A 26,362-nucleotide genomic window follows, 5' to 3' on the forward strand; every position below is an offset into this window, starting at 1 on the left:
AAACTATAAACTATATTATATATGTAAACATATAAACTATGTAAACACATACACACACACACAGACACATATATATGTATTCAACCAGTGACTTTTTAGCTTTCCATCTTGGAGCATCATCTGCGTTTTCCTATGAGTACTCCTTGGGAGGATAATATCACTTCTCTACTAAATAAAGAGGCAGCTAGGTGGTGCAATGAATAGAACGCTGGACCTCGAATCAGGAAGACCTAAGTTCAAATGCTGCTTCAGAGAGTTACTTTCTGTGTGACCCTGGGCAAATCACTTAACCCTGATTGCCTCAGTTTCCTCATCTGTAAAATGAGCTGGAGAAGGAGAAATGACAAACCACTCCAGTATCTCTGTCAAGAAAATCCCCAAAGGGGCAGCTAGGTGGCACAGTGGATAGAGCTCCAGCCTTGGAATCAGGAGGACCTGAGTTCAAATGTGACTTCAGATACTTGACACTTACTAGCTGTGTGACCCTGGGCAAGTCACTTAACCCCAATTGCCTCACCAAAAAGAAAAAAAAGATTCCCACAGGAGACACGACTGAACAACTATATAAAGTCAAAAGGCCTACACAGATAGAAACGCACATACGTGACAAAAAATGACCACCTCTTTTGTTTTGCCTTTTTTTTTTCACGAATGGACAGGATTTAGGCTGCATTTGGACCATCATCTATGATTAAATTAGCTGGAGGGGATGAACCGCCGCTACTGAAAGATAAAACAGCTGAACAAAATAGAAGAGCTTTCAGTCAACCTTTTATAATTAGAATCAGTGTATCCAAATGTAACTGTCCTTTGAGTTTGTTTCTATAGCTGTTTTCCTTCGGTGTTGACTGACTGTCTTTAATTGGAGTGGTTCTCAAAACTTGGTTATGACCTCGCAGTTAATCTCAGTAGCTTTAGTATTATTTTTTAAAATGCATCACCCTTAAGATTCCACTATTAGATAAAACAGAAATGTGGAAGATGTAGAAATTGATTCATTCATTTATTTATTGAGCATTTTATGTATGCCTAGTGTGCTGACATATAGATGAAATGAAATATTAAAATATAAGCTTATTTGGGGTGATAATATATGCCCCGTAAAACCTACAAATAACAACAGAAGTTAATATATTAGTGTCAGACAGCATGATATATTGGGGAAAACAAAACAAAGCAAAAAAAAAAAAAAAAACCTGCCCCTGCTGTCAGAGGATTTGGGTTCAAACCCCACCTCTGAGGCTTGTTACCTGCATAACCCTGAGCAAATCATTTACTTTCCTTAGGCTTTGGTTTCCCCCTCTGGAAAATGAGAGGCATGACCTCTAAGGCTCCTTCTAGTCTTGTAGAAGTTCAGGGGAAAAAAAGTGAAGATCACTGTGTCCTGAAAATGGTGGGATTTGAATTGGGCCTGAAAAAATGGCTAAGAGTCTAGGTGTTACAGCAGTGAGGGATACATTTGGAGAGGTAGAATGGGAAAATTTTAGAATTCCCAAATGAGGAATGTGGCTCTTATTCTGTAGGCAATGGGGAGCTATCAGAGGGTTTTAGGAAGAGATAACACAATGATGAAAAGAGAAAGATTAATCTGGAAGTGCATTGGATGGATTGATGGAAGGGAATGAGCAATGACTAGAAACTAGCTAGGAGGCTATTACTCTCATCCAGGTGTGAGGTGAAGGATAAATAAAGGAATTGGGGAAAGGTCTGCAGGACTTAAACCTGCTTCTTTTTAAAGTGGGAGGGGAAAGTGTTAGAAAGATAAGGGAAAGGACACAAGTATATTGAACCCCAGACCTTATAGAAAGTAAACTTTAATACCACTTTGCAATAAGTCCAAAAAGAAAAACCTTGAAACATTTTACAGTCAGCAAAATAAATCAGCATTTTTAATTTTAATTTTTTTTTTACTATTTGCCCCCTCCAGTTTCACCTCCCTAAGTGAATGCTTATATTACTTGTGCCTGGAGCCATTTCTGTCAGTGGGTGACATTCAAATTATTCTAGCCTGGGGCATGTTTTATTTACATAATTGCTCTTTGGGCAAATTTCTCCATTTTTCTGCAAAACCCTGCCCCTTTTATTGACACCCTCCCAAGACTCCAACTCCTATCCCATGGTTGAGTCTCCCTGAAAAATAATTACTAGCTTTGATATACAGGAAACCATTACCCACTGATTTAGATAATGAAATAATGTAAAATGCAGCAAGATATCCTATGATTCTTACATACTTCCTGCTGTCTCTAACATCATTTAATGTTTTTTTTGATTTTCATCTTAAAGTCACCAATACTTCAAATCCCAACCACAGCAGAACATGAATGCTGGGAGGAAAAGAAAAAGAAGACATTTTATCTTTATGTATTTTCTGTATTGAAATGAGCAAAAAGAAACTGACTTCAAAGCCAATAAGCCAATCATTACCATGTAGCATCCCTGATTTAAAATAGAGTAAAAACTGTCAGAGATTCAACTTGATACCTATTGAATTTGAGAAAATGGGTCCATGAAACTGTATTTGGTACCATCAGACTATTGGACTGCCTTCTTTATTTTTGGAAAGAAACATCTCATTTATCTACTAATCTTTCTGTTGCTATTTGCTGCAATAAAGACCATGTATAAATAACTGCTGAATACAGCAAATGCCATGAATAAACTGTTAACCTGAGTTTGTATTGTATATACAATTTAATAATTTGCAATACGTAAAACTGTAAAATCATTTACAGTTTTGAAACTAATTTTAATCAATAATTTTCCCTCATTGCATTAGATTTTGGATGATTTTATTTTTTTTAAATCAAACCATTTTTATTCTATTAATTAGAAATATCTAGGGAAAACTACTACAGCTTTAGTCATCAAAAAGCAACAACATTTTTTTTTCCAAGTAAGGAGAAAGAAGGGGAAGATATAAATGTGGAGACAGGGATAGGACTACCAGGGGTGTCCACCACTATTTGGGTTAGTCTGTCATGGATGTTCACCTTGATTTGTCCCTATGGTTGGGCATATACTTGTTTCTCCCTATCGACCCTTATGCCAAAGTGACTGAATGAAGAATGAGGATTTCCAAGTAAGAGCGGCATTTTGTGAAGTAAATTTAAGGTCATTAACAAAACTTGGCAAAGTCCTTTACCAATTCACCTTCTTTGAGCCTACCAGCCACAGAAACATACTTTCTATTCATTTATTTATTCATTATTTTATTCACGTACACATTCAATAAGCATTTATTAAGCACCTACTGTGTGCCAGGCTCAATGCTAGGTTCTGGGGACATAAAGTAAAAAAAATCAGTAGTCCCAGCCCTCAAATAATTTACATGCAGTCAGAAGATCACTCTCTTTTGAGAACTCTCCAGTTCAAGAACTGGAGGGACTGCCACACTTGTGGAAAAATGGTGGGAAAATTCATGTGGTCTTTGAAGAGATGCACATTTCTGCTGTTTGGTCTTCAGTATTGACGGATTAAAATCCAGTCTGCAAGAGAAAGAGAACAAGCTTTGATTAGCTAAGCCTCTTTAAATCTCTGTAAACAGTGAGATTCACTCTAACTGGGACTGCTCCTTGCCTATTATCACCTCATTAAATTACCCGGTGTGATAGCTTTGCTACCTGGAAAGCTTAATAAGGCGACAAACTGCATTGTTTACACAGGTTAGACATTCTTTTAAAGACTTTTTTAAACATTGTTTCCCCAGGGCAGGTGGCTGTGCCCTCACCTTCACTGTCTTGGTGATAGGGATTAGAACCCTAGAGTTCTAACTTCAGAGGGTTTGGAGTCCTGGAGAATTGGAATAATTGAATCTCCCTAAAGCAAACTGGAATAAATGGCCACAAGCTATGCTTTTAACCCAAACAAAAAGTGTAGGGGGGTAGGGAGAAGGTTAGGATCCCCTTTCCAATATCAACCCCCCTGTTCTTTATTATAAGGAGATGCTGCTAGCATCAAGAAAGGGTTCAGGGTTACCCTCACTTGTGCCAATATTTCCCTTTCTGGTTAGATATAATTTCCAGTGCAGATCTTATTATTTCCTTTATTACTCATCAGCATTTTGGCCTGAGCAGTCTTTACAATTGAAAGGGAGAACAATAGAGAGGAAGGAAGGAAAGAAAGAAGGAAGGATGGGAGGGAAGAAGGAAGGAAGGATGGGAATGAGGAAGGAAGGAAGGAAGGATGGGAGGGAGGAAGAAAAGGAGAGTTGAAGGGAAGGAGGGAAGGAGGAAGAAAGAAAAGGAAGGAAGGAAGCCAAAAGGAAATAAGCATTTATTAAGTGCCTATTACGTGCTGGGCACTGGCTAAGAACTTTACAAATATTATCTCATTTGATGTTTTCAACAACCCTGGGAGGTAGGTGCTATTATTATTCCCATTTTCATATTTGAGAAAAACTGAGGCAGACTGAGGGTAATTGACTTGCCCGTAATTGCACAAGTGGTAAGTATCTGAGACTGAATTTTTGCTCAGGCCTTCCTGGTTCAAAGCCCAGCACTCTATCCACAGCTCCACCTTGCTGCCTCTATGGAAGAGAAAGGGAAATAGAAAAATCAGAGAGATAGAATCACTGATTATTTCAAGGCTCAGATCAGGAGCTATCTCCTACGTGAAACTTTCCTAGATCTTACTAGGTGTTAGTGTTCAATAGCACCTCATTATAATTATTTGTTTTCTTGTTTATCTGTTTTGCCCATTCCAATTCCCCCAGAATCTAAGTCCCTTGAAGGCAAGGGTGATTTTTTTTCCCTTTTGTCTACATTGTCTCTGATCCCCTTTCTGTAGTTAGCAGTGCTTGTTGGATTGGACTTCAGCATGTTGAGGAATGGGACCGGATACCACCAGGGACATAGTCATTGCATGCATACAGCAAGCCTCGAGCTATTTGGTCAAGTGTACTCCGAAGTCTGAACACCAGGTGGGAGCCAAGGAGCAGTATAGGCATTTCAGGGATAATTAAAAATGAAATTGCGATGACATCTGTCCCTGTCTCCCCCACACATTGATTTTATCAAGTAGTTTATGTAAAACACAGACAAACAAGTTCTTCAAGCAGAGAGTAAGACATAAAAAGGGCTCAGGTGAACTCCGTGCAGATATAAGCACTGATCCTTATAAATGTACTATATAATTAGAGTTTACAGCTGTTTACCCCGCTAACAGTAGAACATGGAAGGGTGGGCCAGTCTCAGGGTGGGCACCTCTTTTCATGGATCAAGACACATTCTCGATTTAAATGGAAAGGAAGAAAGCAAGAAAACCTTTCCACATCTTTATGAAGAACCAAAGACTTTCGGGGTGTTTTCCTCATTGTTTAACCAATAACCAAGAACCTACTAAATAACGTTTTAACCAAGAGCCATGTTCTAAGATCCACCAGGAAATACTGCTAAAGGACAGGTAAAAATGAACTTCAAGAAGCTATTCTTCGAGAGTTTGGTTGGATAATTGTATTTCGGAGATTTATTCTTTGTAATAAGTCTGCTCAATGCCCTGAATTGGTCCTTGGATGTACAATAAGCATAATGAGGAGTTTATGTTTAGTGATCTTTCAGCTATGAATCTCAAAGCATTACTAAGGTTTATAGTGGATTCTTCTGCTTTTACTTCTTAGACACTACCCTTTATTGCTCATTTCCTTCTTAAAATCTCTAGGCCAACACATTCAGGTGAAAACAAAAAAACCACCAAATTAAGTATGCTAGGGTCCTCAGTTAGAATCTGCAATCCCTGGATTTTCTTTTTTTCTTGATTCACATTAAACAAAGTTGTATTGCACTGTATTGCACTCCTGTAAAATCTCCTTCCTCACCATAGGTACAGGGAAAATTACAATTTTGTTATCAATTATTTATTAGAAAGAATATATGTATATGTGTCTATATGCAATATCACTACTATTCTGATCACAAATTATAGTCCTTTCAATTCTGTTAGAAGATGATCTGTTTTTGTTGTTTTTAATTCACTTTGTCTATACTTTTTAATATCTACAAGACAAATTTAGTCTAAATATATAGTCTGGCAAGCAACATTGTATAACTAATCTTCTTTCCCCATACTGAGTCAATAATCATTTATTACGTGCCTATTATGTCCCAGGCTGAGTGCTGGTACCATAAAGGCAAAACAGTTGTTGCTTCAGGAAGTTCACTCTAAGCCTATGGAAGGGTCGAACAATAGGAAAAGAATAGGTTGCATAAACATTTCAGAGAATGGGAGCTAGTTTCCCTCAATATTTCCTCTCCGTTTTCCACTTCTGCAGGGTTCTTTGTAGACAACAGGAATTTAATAAAAGCTGGATGGATTTAGTTGCATTCCATTTCTTGCCATCTTGGTGAATGTGCTATGGTTTAAGAACATCATAATACTAGCTTTCCCATTTCTCACGTTTCCAGATCAATGGTTTCTCACAAACTGACTTCAAGCCTTTTTTCCAACCCCCACCCTCACCCCATCTCCTGGCCGAATCACAGAAATGTAGTTTGGAATTTTGTTCTGATATAGACAATGATATCTTTTGACTTACCTCCATTTCATTCCTTCTACTCACCTTCCCCCAACTAAAAAAAAAAAAAAAAAAAAAAAAAAGGAAGAATCAAGGCCAATAGAGCCAACGTGGGATTATCAAACTATTGGACTACAAAGCACCATTTAAGGTTAAAGCTCAAAGTGAAAGCTATACTTCACTCACCTAAACAGACCTAATCTCTGGGAGAGATTTCTATTCAGGTCACAGGAAGGTCATAGTGATGTATGCTGGACAAGTCAGAATAGCCCATGTGCATTTTTAGCCAATTTGCTCACTTCTCCAGTAATTAGTCTGTAATTAAATTAATTCTAATGTGAAGACCAAACCATAGGTACCTACAGACACAGGGAGATTGCTGCCCTATGTCCAGAGAGCTGATCTACTTCCAGCCACACTTAACATTGAATGTCATGAATGGGATATTTGTCATTAGTAGGCCAAAGGATTCAGCAGCTGCACAGTATCTCAGGTGCTGTTCATCTGTAGATCCCAGCTGTGAGGAAGCACGGTAGAAGCGAAAATCAAATGTTGCTTAAATTAATATTTGTAACCTGCTTCTACAACAAGACTTTGTGGTGTTGTACTGACTCTCTGCATGTTACTCATGAAGAGAAGTCTAGAATAGGCCAATAACTTACTGCAGAGATTCAGAAATAATTTACTAATCAGTAATGACTGGTACCACTATCTAGAGAATTAAAACAAGAAATAAAGAAAAAAGAAGAAAGAAAGAAAAAGAGAAAGAAAGAAAGAAAAAAGATAGAAGGAAGGACAGAAAAAAGGAAGGAGGGAAGATACTCTGGTGCCAGTTACATAAATCATTGGAAGAAGGTATCAGTTCATATTCAAACCACTTATTTTCCCCTAATGAAGCCATAAAGAGGTCAAATAAGAAGGGCTTCTATGTGCTAAATAAATTGAAGTTATTGTAAATATATATGTACATATATACACATACACATGTATGTAGACATATATATATTCATATATGCAGACACAAACACATAAAGTGATAAATTTAGAGATTTAGAACTGGAAAGGACCTGAGAAGTCATTTTAGAGTCTAGACAATCTCCTTCATTTTATAGATGGGGAAACTGAAGATAAGCAAAATCACATACCTTGCCCAAAATCATACAGGTAGCAAATGGTAAAGTCTGATTTGAATATTAGTTTTCTGGCTCCAAATCCAGTGCTTTTTCATGGTACCTAATTGCCTTTGTGGTATGTATGCATATATGCATATATGTATGTACACACACGTGCACACACATAGTATACATGCAGGCACACAATCATATATGTGCATTGTGCATGTGTATTTTTGTGTGTGCAATGCAAATATGCATCGTGTGGGTACAATAAACAATTATATCACTAGTAGATGAAACCCAGATTTTAGGAGAGTAATGTAGTCAATTTTCAGAACAACAATTCTCTGATGTTTGTTTTTCTCAGAGTAAAAAATCACAAGGAACAAGTTGGCAAATCTTTAGGGTGTTTAAGCTAAAAAGTTATGAAAGTGGTAAGAGAGAGAAGTAACTCACAATATGATTTATTTTTTCTGTTTGTTGTCCTTCATGCTTGAAGAGGACCAAAATGACATCACTATGTTGGGGGTCAAGGTGCAATCTGTCAGATTGGCAATTTTATGTTTTATTTATTTGTGTTTTATTTCTTCTAATTGTTGATTTAAAAGCAAATGTGATTTCAATTAACCCTAAAACTTCCATTTAGACTAAGTAAAATGAGATCTAATTCTAAGATCTACTAACCTCTAGGAACAAAATCATTTAATAAGCTGGCTATGAAGAATTGGCCCTAATGAGATGTAGTGAATAAAGAAGGCAAAGCTTTATTTAAAAAATGAAATCCATGTCCCTTTCTTCAAAATGAAACCTACCTAAAAAGAATGGCTAGACTGAACATTTTTCTGAAAAACCTTACACTCACTATCAGCTTTGAAATGTCCTATTTCCTTCCAGAATTATTTTGATACCAGGATGTGGAAAAAATAATTTAACTGGGATTAGGTAAATTGGGAAGGTTTTAGTTTCTCATTTAATTTATCACAGATGTTTTCAGACATATGGGCAATTTTCCCCCCACTATATTATTTGCAAGTGGAACCAAGCAAAACAGGTTTGCATGTAATTAACTAAGCATCATTTAGATCATATTAGTAACTACAGCTAGCACCAACATTTCTTAAATGAGGCTTTTTACATTCAGCAATATTATTAGCAACCTCATACAATATCCTTTTTGATGTCACAGACATTTATTTTAAGTTTGAGTTTGCTCATTAAAAGAATCTATTTTATCTGAAAAAAAATTCTCTTTTGATGGCATCCTCCATGTGTACTCTCAAGATGTTGTTTCAATTTACTGGACTTCATTTTTATGTGTAGCTAAAGTATTCATAAAAATTTAGAATAGCACTTTTTCCTTTTTATGAACTTGTGAATCCCAGTGATAAATATAGTGGATTATATTTTCTAGATTTTGGACTTTTACTTTTTTTTTCTGTATTTCTCTCATTTAAACTGTTTACTGTCTTTTATTATATTAGTTTCAGCTGCTGCAGTAGGTTTTTTCTTCAAATTGGTTAAAATCAGATATCTATCACAAAGGGATGTTGTTTTTTTAAATAGAGGAAATACAAAATTTAAGACAAATTTAATTGTTAAAAAATTCATACAGTTATCTACAACTATTCTCAAGTTATTTAAATTATTTAAAGTTTCAGGTTTATTTTTTTTCTGGAAATCAGCTTAGTCTCTCATACCAAAATGAATGATGAAGTTGGAAAGCATAACAGACATTATGGTACTTTAAACTTCCACAAAAAGATTGTTTAACTTGAAGTTTACACCCTTCACATTCAAATGCAGCAAGCACCAGTATGATACAACTCAGCTTTGTCATGAGTCTACTCTGATTGACAGTGATGATGGCAGATGGCGCCTACATTGAGATTCGATATGCACCAACTCAAATTTGACCCCATTTGCACATACCATTTTAAATAAGCACTGTGCTGTATTAACTGTCAGAGCAAATTCACTACATTAGTCTCACTTTTGTTGATTTTTATTTGACCTTTTTTCATTGAAAAAGAATCACAAGTTGTACTTGAAATTTTCAATATTTTTTTTTTTGGTCATTGCTTCATACTCATCCAGAGAGGGTCTCAGGTCAAGCACATCCCAATGGGAGACACCTCTCAGTTTGGAAAACTTTGCATTAAGTCATGGTTCCTGCCTTCATGGAGCTTACAAAAGTAGGGAACATAAATCACATAAAAGGAATTCCTAACATACACATTATTATATTCACTTTAATTCAATTCAGAAATCATTTGTTAAATGCCTGTGTGTCAGGCACTGAACTAAATGCCCAACCTCTGCCTTTAAGGATCTTAGATCCTACAGAAGGGAAATCATGTGTCTACAGATAAGTGAAATAAAAATATTTATTTTTAAAGTAGGAAGTAATTTTGTGGAAAGAGGAGTGGGAGAACTAATACATAATAGTAACCTGAAAAGAGTTTTTATTTGATGTGATACTAGATCTGAGCCCAAAATTTGGCAACTGATTGGATGTACGAAGTGAATGAAGGTGAAGAGGTGAGGATGACTACTTGGCAAACCTAGGCAAATGGAAGAATTGTGGAACCCTCAACAACCATATGGAATATAGGAGGAGGGTTAGATTGGGGGGGGTGGAGATGAATTCTGTTTTGGATGTGATGAGTTTGAGATGACTGCAGAACAATGAGGTGGGGAAAACCAACAAGAAAATGCACATATCAGACTGGTAAGACATGGGGGAGGGTAAATATATACATGAGGGAATTATTTGCATAGAGAACCCAGATGATGATGTAGAAATGTATTAGAGCTATAAATCAAAAGTCTACATGAGGTTCAAGGGAGAAATGTGTTTCATCCTCTCTTTCATAGAATGCATCAATTTCCATCTCCCATCATATAAAAGCAGCAGAGCATAGCACAAAAAAATACCAGTCTTGGAGTCAGAAGACCCAGGCTTGAATTCCCAGCTCTGACACCTATCAGCTGTATAACTTCTCTGTAACTAATTCATCATTTGTAAAAAGGGAATAATAATAATACTTTACCTGACTCTTAAAATACAAGCACCCTAATTTAGTTCCTTATTGACTCTTACTGGTATCCCTGAATCTAGTTTCTCCCATCTTGAATCCGTTCTCCACACAGCTGCCAAACAGATCTAACCTCATGGCATAGGTCCAACCCGGCCATTCCCCTGCTCAAAAAGTTGCTATGGCTCCCTATTGTCTCAAGACTAAACATCACCTTCTCAGGCTTCACAGTGCTATAGACACAAAGGCAAAAATGTCCTTGTGGGGGAGGAGAAAGAGTAGGTTTGGAAGGAAAGGGGATAAATTATGTATAAAGCAATAAGTACATTCAAAATATTTATTTCTAAAACATGAAGCATTTTTGGTGCTGTTGCTTTTATTCTTCGAATTACTTTTGGAACTCCTCTTTGGTCATTGCCATCATAGTATTGTTTGGTTTTCTTAATTTCATTTCCTCTGTTCAAGGAATGGTTTTCCTGAGATGGGAGAATCACATAGCCAACAATACTCTGCAAAGACTTCTTGTTGGAGGTGGCATTAGAGTCCCATCTTGAAGGAAGGTAGGAGTCCCAAGATGCAAAGATGAGAAAGGTTTTTATTCCAATAATGGGGACAGGTATTAAGGAGAATGATGGCACGCATTAGATAGGGAACAGAAAGTAGGCTGCTTGGGCAGTAATGTGGCATATGTGAGGGGAATCGTATCATGTTGGGGAAAAATGTTTAATGAGATTTAAAAGATTATATATCGTACCTCATAACCATGAGTAGAATCCAAGGCTCTGTCCTGAGACCTTTTCTCTCTCAACATTCTCTCACTTGGTGAACTCATCAGTTCCCGTGGATTGAATTATCCTCCCTAGGCAGATGACTCCCAGATCCATATACTCACCCCAGGCCCTGTCCTGAGTTTTAATCCCACTTACCATCCGACACCACCTGACATTTCAAAATGTATTTCTGACTGACTTCTCAAGCTCGTCATATCCAAAATGGAATTCACTATCTTTACCCCAAGATGCAAACCTCTTCTGAACTTTTGGGTTTCTGTTAAAGGCAGCACCATCCTTCAATCTCCCAAATTTGTAACTTCAGCATCATCCTTGATTTTTCTGTTTGCCTCATCCTGCATATGTTAGTAGTTGCTCAATTCTACCTCTGCAATATCTCTCACCTCCATTCACTTTTCACTCCTCACAAAGCCAGTGACCTACTTCATGCCTGCATCCCTCATTACCCCTTACCTGGGATTATTATAATGGCCCCTTTAGTGGTCTTAGCTAACTTCTCTCTGCTCTTCTATTCATCCTCCACACAACTGTCAAAGGGGATTTCCATAGGTGGAAGTTTGACTATGATAATCCCCTGCTCAATAAACTCCAGCAGTTCTTTATTACTTCTGAGGCAAAATATAAATCCCTCTTTTTGGCTTTTAAACCTCTTTATAAGCATGCTCCAAACTTCTTTTCCAGTTTAATTTTTTCTTACTCCCCATCCCACACTTTCTAGTTTAACAAAACTGTTCTCCCCCCCTGGGTTCCCTATCCATGGTCTTCTATTTCCTATATGTCTTTGCACTGGTTATCGACTATGCTGTCTTCCTCCTTACTTTTGTTTATGGAACCCTTTTCTTCATTCCAGACTCAGCACAGGTGTTGCCTTCTACATCCCATAGAAGGGATACAGAAAGGTATAGATCAGGAAGGGTCTTTCCTGATCCCTACAACTGCTTGTGCCTCCTTCCCTAAACAATCTTATATTTATTTTATATGTATTCTGTATATGTATACATCTATATAATCTATATGCATGCTTATAATTATGTATATACCTACTTAAGAATGTCTAACATCTATCAGTCTATCCATATGAATGGATATATGTATCTCTACATATGTGTATCTCTATGAATATTCACACATAGATTGCCTGTCCTGACAGAATGTAAGCTTTTCTATCTGTATCACCAGCACAGTGCCTGGTACATAGTAGGCACAGATATAGTAAATGTCTGTTGAATAATTGATTAATGGATTGATGAAAAATAGACTGAAGACTTTGATCTTGAATTCAGTGGATCAATGGATGAAGTCAGTGCGTACGATGGTCTCCTCCAGACAAGACACAAGAACATAATGCTATCAAAAAACAAATTAAGTTATATATGTTAAGAGACTGACTGGAATCCTGAAGTAAAAACTTAAAAAGAAAGATCACATTTAGGGCAATTAGCACATTTCCAATTTCAGTTTTAATATATACCTGTGTAATGGCAAAATGGATGACAATGAATCTAGAAAGTGTCAAATAAATCCCATTCATCAGAAAAATGAAATATTAATATTTTATTTGCTAAAAATGCTTCAGGGCAAATGATGCTGACCATTTAAGCACACAATGAGTTGCACAAATTGGACTGAAGATACAAATGTCTTTACTATGCACTATAGCCTGTGGATGAACTGGATTTGAATCATGAGAGACCTACAACACTGAGACCACAGCATAGTAACAAAAATGACTTTTATTAATGGTGATACAGATTAAATAGAAGAGCTCAGAAAGAGAGACCTCAGAAAAATTCTTTAGGAATGGTGACCTATATAGGAACTCTGAAGATTCTCTTCCATTTGGTGTCTTCAAAACATAGTTCAAAACTATTCAAGATTCTTAGAAAATTAAAACGCCTGAAATAATCTTGTTTGACAGCTCTCTGATCTTAACCATCAAGCAAGTAATAAAATAAGGTAAGTTTCCCCAAGATATTAGCCACCATCATGGAGCAAATGAAGCACAGATTTCAATTTGAAGATAGATTCTTTGTAGATGGAAAAGTTTTCCAGATCTTGAAGTTATGGTTGATGTTGTGCTATAAGCATCTGAATCCCAGAGCCTTCTGAATGAGATCAGTAATGATCCAAAGAATTTGGCCTAGGCATTCAAAGAGAACAAACAAAGTGGATAACAAATGCTTGTTAGGATCCAGACAATGACATACAGTTCACTAGCTTATAGAGTTCACATCACATAAATCTTGTAGACAAACTGCAGACAGAAAAAGAGTTGGACCCAGAATTAAACAAGAGAAAGAGAAAGGCCTGGATTGCCTTTGGGAAATATAAAGGTTCTTTAATAACTCCAAATTCCTCCCAGAAACAAAAAGCTATCTTTTTAATACTGATTTTTTACTAGTATTTTGTGACAACAGGACATAAAACACTATAGTCTGTACAGAATTAAAAATTTGGTATTACTCAGAGGGCAATGCAAAGGTGAATGTTGGATGTGAACAAGCTGCAATATAAAACAGAGAATTACAATGAAGAAATGGAATAAAGGATTTCCTCAAAGAAATACATGATCAAAAAAGATGGTTCATCAGACGGCAAGAGGGAGTGGTGCCTGGTTGACAACTGGATGCAGCTCAATTGATGTCTGTAAATGTCAGGAGAAAACAAATATGGATCTCAGCACATTGGGTGGACCCCTCGGGGCAAATGTCTGGCAGGAATTAGATGAAAAGAACCACAGTAATGGCATAGATGTATTGTGATCTATTTAGTTGGAATTAACATCCAAATCTACAAGATCACAGATCCATTCAAATATTTGATTATTGCCTTCACTTGAACTATGTCAATAACCTTCTAATTAGTTTCCTTGCATCCAGTCCCTCCTTCTCTACAAAATATCCTCCCCAAACTTGCCTAAAGCACAAGTGTGATGACTATACCTTCCTTTATTCAAGAAGCCTCAATGGTTCCCTATTATTCCTGTGAGAAAATGAAACTCCTCCATTTTGCATTCAAAGCCCTTCATAGCCTAAGTCTAGAATATCTTTTAAGCATTCAAGATTTCTGTATCTCACATATACTGTGCTCTAGCCAGATTGGACTATGAGGATACAACACCAGGCCCAATGTCAGGAAGACCTGAGTTCAAATTTGACCTCAGACACTTACCAGCGAAGTGACCTTGGGCAAGTCACTTGACCTCTGTTTGCCTCTGTTTCCTCATCTGTAAAATTGAGATAATAATAGCACTTGCCTACTAAGGTTATTGTGAGGAGAAAATGAGATTAAAAAGTGTAAAGCACTTGGCACAATGCCTGGCACATAGTAAGTGCTATATAAATAGCTACAGTTATAATTACAATTGGGCAGCTAGATGGCAGAGTGGATAGAGTGGTGAACCTGGAGTCAAAGACTCCTCTTCCTGAGTTCAAATCTGGCCTCAGATAGTTACTAGCTATGTGACCTTAGGCAAGTCACTTTACCATGTTTGCCTCAGTTTCTTCATTTATAAAATGACCTGGAGAAGAAAATGTCTTCAGTATCTTTGCCAAGAAAACCTCAAATCAGATTACAAAAAGTCAGACATGACTGAACAGCAACAAATAATTACAATTAATTATATTTTTTATTATTCTATCTTCTGTCTTCTTGAATTTACACAAGCTGTTCCCTATTCTTGAATATATAGAAATATAAATTAGAATGTAATTCTAGAATTAAAATATAAATTCCAATTTATAGAATAAGTATTCCATATTAGAATAGAATATAAACCTTCCTTTTATTTGCTTCTTAGAATGTATATCTCCTTTTAAAATTCACTTCATATTCCTCTTCCTACACATGTCCTTTGTAGACCTTTTCTAATTGTTCTCCCCCACCCCCTATCAAGAAAATTACTTCCTATTTGTGAGGGTATATATTTAAAGTTTACTTCTCTGTGTATACATTATCGCCCCTGAGTAAAATATAAGGTCCCTGAGGGTAAAGACTGTGAAACACCTGTCTTTTGCCTCCCTGCCCCTTCAAAGTGTGGCATTCAAGTAAGTGTTGTTACCTTCAAAGTAGTTACCTTCAGATGCTAATCACGATTTCTAACACTAATGTTTCTGTCCAAAATATTTTTGGAATTCTGCTTGAAATTCCAAACTTGCAATTTATGTATTACACTCAATTTTTTTTGTTTTTCTTTATAATTAAAACATATTTTATTTCGACCTTTCCTTAATTTCTGAATATATTCATCTACATCCACTGAGCCAACTCTCGTAACGAAAGACTTTTTAAAAAGAGGAAAGAATGAAGTTCATCAAAATTCACCAACATACCATCCAACTATAACAGTATATTCAATGTTCCATACCCATACCTCTCCACCTTTGCAAAGGGAGAGGAATGAATTTTCCTCTCTCTCTTTCAGGGTCAAGATTCATCATTATAACTGGATAATATTCTTTTTAAGAATGTTTTGTTGATCTTTCTATTTGTATTTTTGTAATAATTATGTATATTGTTTTTCTCATTATGATTACTTCACTGTGCATCAATTCAACTGTCTTTTTATATCTTAATTCTTCATAAGCATTGTTTTCCATGATGCAGTAATAATATTCTATTAAATTTATGTCCCAGAATTTGTTTAGTCATTTCACAGTCAAGAAATATTACAGATTTGTTTTACTTTTCTTTCCTTCCCCCTACTTTGGAGGTGGATGGGAGGGAGGGAGGATATAGGGATAGGGCAGAAAATGAAAAAAAAAAGGAAGAAAATGCAAAAAAAAAGGGGGGGTCAGTAAAACATTTTCTTTTCTGCAAAGAAGAGACAATATTAAGTCCACAAAGAAGCACAAATAGAATAGCATTGAAAGCTGTGGTATGACTTTATTAGAAAACTTAAAAAGAAAAGCAATTTGTACATAATAGAGAGCTGAAGTTTTGTCTACAATAGCTTTTCTTTTTTACTATGCATATAGAAACGGCCACTTTATTCTGTTTTTCTGAAGTTCAGAATATAATTTAATTCAAAAAAGAAAGAAAATATTAAAAACACTTTTTCTCCTGAGCAATAATATATAAAAACTAGAGTGAGATATGAAAACAGTAATTTTTATTGATGAAATTCTGTTTTTTTTTATTTAAGGCTGTTTCAAAACTGTTGTCAGAAGTCCAAGTGAGACTTTAAGAGCTGAACAGCTTTATCAGACTTTGAAACATCTGTCTTTTGTCCCTCACCCTTGTCTCTGACATCCCCCCAAAAGAAAGTGATGTGGATTTTTTTACTTACAATGAATCCAGAAATCTTATCCCCATTGAGAGAAGGACTGATTCCAATAAATGCAGTATTATACTGAGAATCAGAATGCTTCCAGAATTATAGAATTCCCAAAATGGACATGGAACACTGCAGTGTGGCCTTGTACCCTGCCACACATGATGAACGGGTAAGGAATTTATCCACGAGATGAAGATAAACATGTCAGTGTTCTGAGAACATCAATTAAACTACATTGAAATTCTGTGGATTAAAAGCAAGTCTACACTGGGAAAAAATTTTGTAGAATCTGCTTTTCTTTTTAAGTTTTCTCAAATTTGTGAAGTGCTTAGTAGAGTGCCTGGCACATAGTAGGCTCTATATAAATGCTAATTTCCTTTCCTCTTTCCCTGATACCATGTGGCTTCATGATGATAAAGAATGTGTATGAAAATACTGTGAACTCAATGCAAAAATGTTAAACAAGTGATTACAGCAGAAAGAACATATTGCATATGGAAAGTTTTTTTTTAATGTTAAAAAAGAGTAAGGTTTTTGAGGTATGTCAACAAACTGAATTATATTAAAATCAATTTGATTACTTCAGTGATATTTTCAACTCACATTTTAAAATTCCTGCTGCATGCAAAGCATTGTGCTATGGTTGTGGGGGAGGTCCAGGTGTTATCTCCATGTAAATCACACTTTAGAAGTTGTCATAATACCTCATGATCTTCCTTATATTTGCTGTTGTTTCACAAGTGGTATGCTCATCTCTCCACCCAGACTATTTACCCATTAGGATAGGATGATGTGTTACTCACTCCACAGCTCACAGTTGCTTGGTAAGTATATACTGTGCAATTAGTCAATACATTATATAAATAATAAAATAAAATGTGGCATTTTATTATTGACTGGTAAGCTGTATAATGGAGGCCAGGTATGTTTGCAAAAATGTCTCAGGTCTTATGGCATTTAAAATTATCTAACCTACAATGAAAGAGACTAAGGCAAAGCTCTGAGCCAATGGCATTTTATTAGAAGGTCCATGGTCCTCTCAAGTGAAGTGGACCTCAGATCTTCCTCATGATCTGAGATGTTCCTTTCTACCAGGGCCTTAGTTTGATAAGATTTGATACCTGAACACTCTGGAACAGCTACACAAAGTATAGAATCCTATTGGTTGATACACCTAGCTTCAAGGGCCAAAAATGATGTATGAACCCAAAATGTTATATTAGCAGGGGTTTCTCGGACTGGGCAAAGCATAGGGCATCTACACTGACTAGGTGGTCATAAGATGGTCACCTGCTCATGTTGGACAAAAGAGAGTGGTCTGGAGGTACAAAAATAAATTGGGGGACTTTCCACGTAATTAAGTCACCTCTGCCGTGCTGGGCTTGGTCACCCTAACAAGGAAAAGCAAGGGTGAAGGACCTCTAGTTAACTTCCTATGATTAAGCAAACGAACTTACAACCTGCAATTCATAGCTCTGGGGCCTTATATACAGAACTTATAATCACTACCCCTATGGAATCATATCAAGCTGATTAATACTGATTGGAATAGAGTAGGGGTCCAAATGAATCATTTCTCACAGTCTAATGACTGAGAGGCTCTGGGCTGATTACCCAAAATCCATGGGGGCCAGCAGTATTGAGGAAATTGCTGGCTTTTACAGAGAAGTTCCCTTTATGTTATTTACCCATCCCCAAAGGACACGCCCAAAGTGGCCTCTTCTTATTTCTTCAATGGACCCATATCCCAATCCTTTGGATATTAGTGAGCTATCATATAGAAGAGGCATTATGGGATAACAACAACAACAATAATGTAATATAACTTTAAATTTTATGAAGTGCTCTCAGTGAGACGTAGAAGGGACCCAAGAGGTCAGTCAACCTCATCGTTTTCAGATGGGAAAACTGAGGCTGAGGAAGGTTAAGTGACTTATCCAAGGTCACATTGTTAGTGAGCATCAAAGGTGGGATTTGAATCTAGGTCTTCTGACTCTGGAGAAATTATTCCTACCACTATATCTCTGTGTTGTTGTTTTTAAAGTTTATTTGATTCTAGAGAGCAGAATGAAAAAAAAATTAGTGGAAGTTATAAAGAGGCAAATTCAGATTTTGTCGGGAAAAAAAAAACAACCTATTTCTAATTAAAGCTATACATAAGTGTACCTCAGAAGGTAAAAGACTCCTTCTTATTGTAGGTCTTTAAATAGAGGTTGGATGAACATGTAGGGGTAGGCTCCATCCAAGGGGAATTTCTTTTGGGGTATGGGTTGCATTAGAGTACCACTAAAGTCTCTTCCAGCTTTGACATTCTGAGATTCTAATGTTTGTTGTATATAATTCGAGCATCAGCTGTAGTTTGAACATTGAATGTGACACATTTTTTTTTTAATTCTTTCACCCGTCTCTTGGACCCAGGCCATAGGATCTAGACTATGAGCTGTAAGACACCTTAGATGCTATTGAGCCAACCCTCTTATTTTGCAGATGAGGAAATTTAGGCTCAGAGATTAAGTGACTTCCCCAGGTTCACCCAGCTAGTGAGTATCAGAGGAGAGATTTGAAGCCAGGTCTTCCTGACTTCAAGTGTAGCTCCTTCTTCACTAAACTATGCCATATCTCCTTCCTTCCCCCCCCGCCCCCACAACTCCTCTCCCTGCCCTCTGTCTTTCTCTGAGAGTGGAATTCATCTTTATTTTATGACTCTCTGAACTTGAATCATTTCTCTGAAGATATGGAGGAAGGTATGAATGGATCTCAGAGCATTCTCTCTAGTTCCTGGAAGTGCTATTCATTGGAAAAATGCATCAAGAATAGCCTTAGATAACTGCCTGCCTGCTAGTTTTTATTAATGCAGTTGATGTACTTATCATGTAAAAGAAACTTCAAATTGAGCACAGAAAGCTTATGTTTAATTACATCTTTAAAATAAAAGTTAATTGTTATTCAATTGTCCATTTCTAATGATTTTTCTCTGGGACGATTAACATACATATACCCACATGAGTATTTTTTAAACCATCATTTCAGCACCTTCTAGTTCATGTGTTCAAGAAATAATTGAATCTCTGTCAATTATAATTCTAGTAAATTATAGAAAAGATCCATTCTTAGAAATAGGAATGAGAACTTAGAGCTGGCGTAGCCAGAAGTTGCTCAATCACTGCAATTCATCTTCTCTCTTTATGACCTCATAATAGGAGTATAGTGGTTTACTGAATATATAGTATTATAGAAGGTTAGTTTAGGCCAAATGCTAGTATAGACAGAGCTAATCTTTTTCCCAGGCATTTTTTATTTAATGTTGTCAGTCAGTATTCAAATTCAAACAGTTCATTTATGAATACCAGACTCCAATGTGGAGTAGGGGAGAGAGCACTCACTGTATTTGGAGTCAAACAGCCTGAATTCAGACCCCAGCTCAGGCACGGGCTGCCTGTATGGCTTTGGCCAGGTCATTTCCCTCATACTGCCCTCAGTTTTGTCCACTGTAAAATGAAGATGTTGGACTCAGACCCTCATGTTCCTTTCTAGCTTTAAATCCCATTATCTTCAAGGAATAGGTACTGCTACTTATTTATTCTATTTTAACATTTTCCCCCATCCCAATACTAGAATATGTGTTTAGTCTTGGAAGATATTACTGCTACCAGAGTACCCACAATGTACAACTTAGATCAGGTGTAGGATGGCAATTTTCTCCACACAAAAGAAAGGTTTATAACATAAAAGACCCTTAATTGCACTGAAGGCTTATAACAGCCCATTAAATGAGTGGCAATGGCTATGACTTAAAACATGATACAGTTATGTAAAACTACAATTTTAGTCTCCTGGTGGGTTGCTACTTAAAACATTAAAACATGGAACTCTTAGAATCTGGAATAGGCATTTAACCTTTGTTGTGGTTCAGTCATGTCTGACTCTTGACCTCGTATAGGGTTTTCTCAGCAATGATACTGGAGTGGTTTGCCATTTCCTCCTTTATATTGGCCAAGTTCCTTCAAAATCTTTATCTTCTTCCACTCTGGAGTGGATCTGGGGTTCATTTTCCTGCTGCTAGTCATGTTTCTCTCTGAGAAGCAATGAGGCCATTGCAGGGGTCACCTCCTACAGTGCAGCTATCACCTGAGGAGTCCAGAAACTCATGAACCCCTAAGGTCCAACTCTTGTGACCATTTTCAGTCACTGTGTCAGGGAAGGACACACAAAACAGGACAAGCAGCAGAAGGCTGAGGTCCTGGCTCAGAGTCACTTAGGTAACACAAGCCCATGGTCCAACTGCCATGTGTGAGTAGCCACTAGAGGCATTAGGGTAAGTGGGGAAAGGCACTCCTCCCATTCAATGGGAAGTCCCAGAGAGATGATGTTCCACACCATACTTCCCAGAGAAAGGAAAAAGAGAGAACATCAGAGCTGTCACAAAGACTGCTCAGTGGGTGGCTCTGCCTGACACGATGTCCAATCCTTGGAATGAAGCTTTCTCCCTCTGCAACAAACCAAGGGATTGTTGCACCATCACAAATCACTGACTTCTTCTGCCCTGACCTCGTGCAGAGCTCAGTATAGTGGAGGAGTGTATATGTGTGTTTAGGGTCCAGGGGAACAAGCATTTATTAAGTGCCTACTATTTGCCAGGCACTTACTAAGAGCTCTACAAATATTATTTCACTTGATTCTCACAATAACCCTTGGAGGGAGATGTTATTATTATCCCCATTTTACACTTGAGGAAATTGAGGCAAACAGGGGTTAAGTGACTTGCCCAGGGTCATATAACCAATAAGTATCTGTGGCCAAAATTGAACTCATGTCTTTTCTACTCCAGGCTTGTCAGTGTATACAATATGCCACTTAGCTACCTACCTAGGCTAGGGAGCTCATTGAAGTATTCCAATCCAACCCCCCTACATTTATAGAGATTCTTGATCTATCTATCATAGTATTTTTAAGATGCTTTTTCAGATAACCAGGAAGATAAAATGCATAATTCTAATTATTTATAGTTAGGAATTAATCATAAAAGTCAGAATCTCCTTTGCTGACCCTTTATCATCTATTATCTACGAATACACTTAAAATTATCTCAAGCCACCGTTCAGTCAAAATTTCCTTACATTTATTTTCCACTGTGTAAATCCATATATTTGTTACCTGCTGTGTAAATCCATACCATTGATGATAGTCTCATATAAATATGAAATTTTATAGATGCTTCAGCTATTAGCTTATAGCCAATTATCTTGGTTAAACTGCTTAGAGATACAGTCACTGAGTTAAATTCTGGCAGGGGAATGACACCTGTCAGCAGCATAGACTATTTCTGCTATAGCACAACCCTCAAGCTTGCTAAGAGAGGCTAGAAAATGATAATGGTTACTGAAGGTTAGAACAAGGAATATTTTTATCCTCTATGAGAATTATGATCCCTTTACAGAAAGGCAGAGGGGTCCATTTCAAACTTCCCAGATTCAACCTAGGTTTCTTCTTAAGCAAATGAAGGTCCTTACAGATACTGACTTGATTCTGTCTCTGGGATATCATTCAAATCAGAGATGATTGAACCTGACCTCTCAGAGGTTCTAGTTCTAATATTCATATTTCAAATGGCAACAATACAAACCACCCAATCTGAGAATTGAAAGAAAGTTTGAAATTCATCTAGTCCAACATATATGAATCTGAGCAGCAATTCCCTGTACAACTCTGTGACAAAAAGTTATTTTTCTTAAGCTTGAAAACTTCCAGTCATATAAAAAAAGCCTCACTATACAGTGATGGGAAGGAAACTGACCAAATTCTAGTCCTCATTAGGAGCTTAGTGCCCCCAGCTTCAAACTTTTTAATTTTGCTGGGGTGCATGACCATTTAATATCCTTTTGTGGTCTTGATTTTTTGCTATTGTTTAGGGAAATCTGGAAAACATACCTGAATAGTAATCCATTTAATCATTTCTCTAAAATGTACCTTTCTGTAGGGATTTCCACTGTTCTGCCAGGGTAGCAGGGAGAGACAATAACCCCACAATGACGAAAAGTGACATTCATTAGGAATCATTTTTCTATGAACAGGTATTAAAATGAAAGGCACATATCTTCAGTGCAGCTATTTTCTTTCTTCAATATTCATTGAGAGTAATAATGAATAATTTGTACATTGCCCATGTCATAAAGGGAAACACAAGTGTAAAGTAAGGGAATACCAGTCAGGGTGATGTGTAATTGGGGTTCTGAGTGACCTGGGACCACTATAGTAGCTGTAGAGGTCAGCAAGGAATCCAGAAATGCTGACTAATTAGGTCACCATTGATTAGATAAGCACCTTGGACAATGTGATGAAACTGTAGAAGAGGCAGTGTAGGGTTTCAGGATGGCTCTGCTTGAAATATTCTCTATCACAAGCTTTAGACAGAGGATATGGAGGTAAGTGGCCCTCCTTTGTGTTCTGATGTCACAAGAAGGCAATGTATATCAGACGGGATCAGAAACACTAAAACACCAACCAATAGGAATGCTTCATGAAGATGGTTATGATCATTAAAATGGGCAGACCATGAATGCATGACAACTGGATCAAAGACGTCAATATTTTCATTAAGTGCCTGTACTGTATCATAACAAAATAAGAAATAGATCTCAACAGCTGTAGGCAATAACTTTATATCCAAGTTCCAAGTTGGACAACAACATATTGCTATTGCAGTACAAGACAATCATAAAAATAACTTAATACCAAAGCTGGATGAAAGGGAATTAGATGAAATAAAGAAGCTACACAAATTTGAAGAGAGACAAAGTGAATAACGCAAGGTCATTAAAAATCTTCATTTTATGCAAACTTCAAAAATCATATCAAATGACAAAATGGATGACAAAACCACACTTGACATCTCAAATTTTGAAAAGGTGATAGGCATACTTAAATTGGAATCCTAAAATCCCCTTTTAAGGTTAATGTCATGAACCTAATTAATAGCCAATTATATCAAAAGAGAATAATTTATAAAATCTAGTATTCACTAAAGCCATCATGAAAGAAAATTCATCCCTGACAGGATTTAACAGAAAATTTAAAAATATTTCAGGACATGCATGAAACAGTATAACAGGAGCTGTTGCTATAGTAAGAAAGGTAGAATTATTGAGGAATACTCCTAATGATACACAGCGAACACTATTGTGGAAGAAATTAATTTATAGAGCTATTGAAGATCTGCAGAAAAGCATCAGAAGATTAAAGTATTAAAATATTGATGAAAAATTTTCCTTTTAAAAGCAGCATGTGAAAATAAATCCAGAAAACAATAGTATATAACAATTCTATATTCACTTAATAAATGATTGAAAACATGAGTAACAAGGTTAAGGTCATATAAGGACTCAAAACAGCACAAAGAAAGTAAATCAACAGTTCAACATCAGTCAAAAACTTCATTACAGACACTTGAGAAGTAAAAAAGGTCAAAGACAAGAGAGAATCTCCCAAGAAGGAAGACTTGGGAAATTTCTGTTCATCTGTAGTGATTCAAGAAATCCCATACAATGAAAATTTGATTTGAATCAAAGGAGAAACAGAAAGTTTGTTCACCATTAATTTAATGAATGACAGAATGGTTACATCAAAGGAAACAACTGAGGCTCTAGTTTCTCTGCAAGTCTGTAAAGAACTGAGTCTGGATAAGACCCATAACTATTTGTTCCCATATTTCACAGTGAGATGTGGAGCCAAAATGGTGAAGTAGCAGGACGAAGTACAGTAAGCTTTCCCCCTTCACCAAACTCCTCCAAAAAAGAACTAGAAAAGATACCAGACCAAACCCTGTTGGGGAAATCCAAGGAAAATTCATAGTGAGTCATTTTTCCAGTCTAGATTAGCATAGGGGGACAGTCAGAGAGGTCTGTAGACACTAAGGATGGAGTCATGGAATGCTTTAGCATAGGGAGAGGTTATGGAACAAAGCAAAAGGAGATACCAGACCCATAAAGGACAAGGCAACGAGACCTCATGTAGGGTATAGGAACAGATGCCAATTGGCAACATTTTTACCCACTACCCAACTCCAGGCCACAGATCTAAGGTAGGCTGAGGAGGGTACCTATGAGGGTCAGGAGTATCACAAGCCCTAATGATGCTTCTGGAGAAAAGCAAGCTCAGAAGTAAGCAACAACTGTGTAGCTCACATCCCAGGAACATAGAAGTGTCTGCTACTGCAATTGTAACAAGAATACTTTTAGTGAATATAGAATGCATAGATTTATATCCTAATAGTTTTATTAAACTACAAAAGTAGGCACTTTATGCACCTGTGCAATAATCCACAGAACACTGGAGATAAACCAAAAATAGTAGGATAGTGATAGCAATAGAGTAAATTCTATCTGAACAACATTGATAACTTCTATATGAACTACACTGAGAGAGATGAGGATAAAACACTACTATTAATATTAACAATACCTAAAATTAACATAGCACTTTAAGATTTGCAAAGCACTTTGTATATATTATCTCATCCAATCCTTACAACCACGTTGTGAAGTAGATAAGATGACTATAGACAAGACAATCACAACTGAGATTATTTCCAAGACATAGATATGACTAGAATTGGAGGGAGGGAAGCTTGAGTTATTATAATATTTCAGATAAAGCAACTTAATAGAATAAATAGGCAAAGTTACTTGATTAGCATCTTATAGTAAACCAGTTGCAGATTTTCTTAATCACAATTCTTTTTCAGCCTATCTATCTAGAAGGCAATGCTTAGCAACATTTGTCTTTGTGCATTACCCAGAAGGCTACGATGTGTATTGATCACTAGAATCCTAGAGTGTAAAGGTAGCTTAGAGGTCATCTAGTCAAATCTCCCACCTAACAAAAGACTTACTTCTACATTATCACTGACAAATGACCATCTAGACTTTATTTGAAAATATCTATTGACAAGGCATTCACTACCTCATGATAAGTCACACTTCTTTGGTGGACAATTCCTATGTTAGCTTGAAATCTGTCTCCTTATCCATTTCAGCCATTGATTATACTTTTGAACGAAAGAGTAACATAAAATAAATCAACTCCTTTTTTTACAGTACAGATCATAAAATACAAACCTATTATTTATCCTTCCTATAAGCTTCTCTAGGCTAAATACTTCCATTTTCTTTTTTTTTACATTTTTAATTTTTTTATTTTTACTTTTCAACATTTACTTCCACAAGATTTTGAGTTCCAAATTTTCACCCCATCTCACCCCTCCCCCCACCCCAAGATGGCATGCATTCTAAATACCCCTTCCCCTAGTCTGCTTTCCCTGCTATCTCTCCCCCTCCCTTCCCCTTCTATTTTCTTGTAGGGCAGGATAAATTTCTGTACCCCATTTCCTGTATTTCTTATTTCCCAGTTGCATGTGAAGACATTTTTTTAAACATGTGTTTTTTAAACTTTGGGTTCCAAATTTTCTCCCTTCCTCCCTACCCACCCACCCTCATTGAAAAGGCAAGCAACTCAATATTGGCTATACGTGTGCAGTTATGCAAAACACTTCCATAGTAGACATGCTGTGAAAAACTAACTCCATTTTCCTTAATCCTATCCTGCCCCCCCATTTATTCTATTCTTTCTTTTGACTCTGT

This window comes from Vombatus ursinus, unplaced genomic scaffold (genome assembly GCF_900497805.2).
Source record: "Vombatus ursinus unplaced genomic scaffold, bare-nosed wombat genome assembly UNPS02014791.1, whole genome shotgun sequence".
In the NCBI taxonomy this organism is placed as follows: domain Eukaryota; kingdom Metazoa; phylum Chordata; class Mammalia; order Diprotodontia; family Vombatidae; genus Vombatus; species Vombatus ursinus.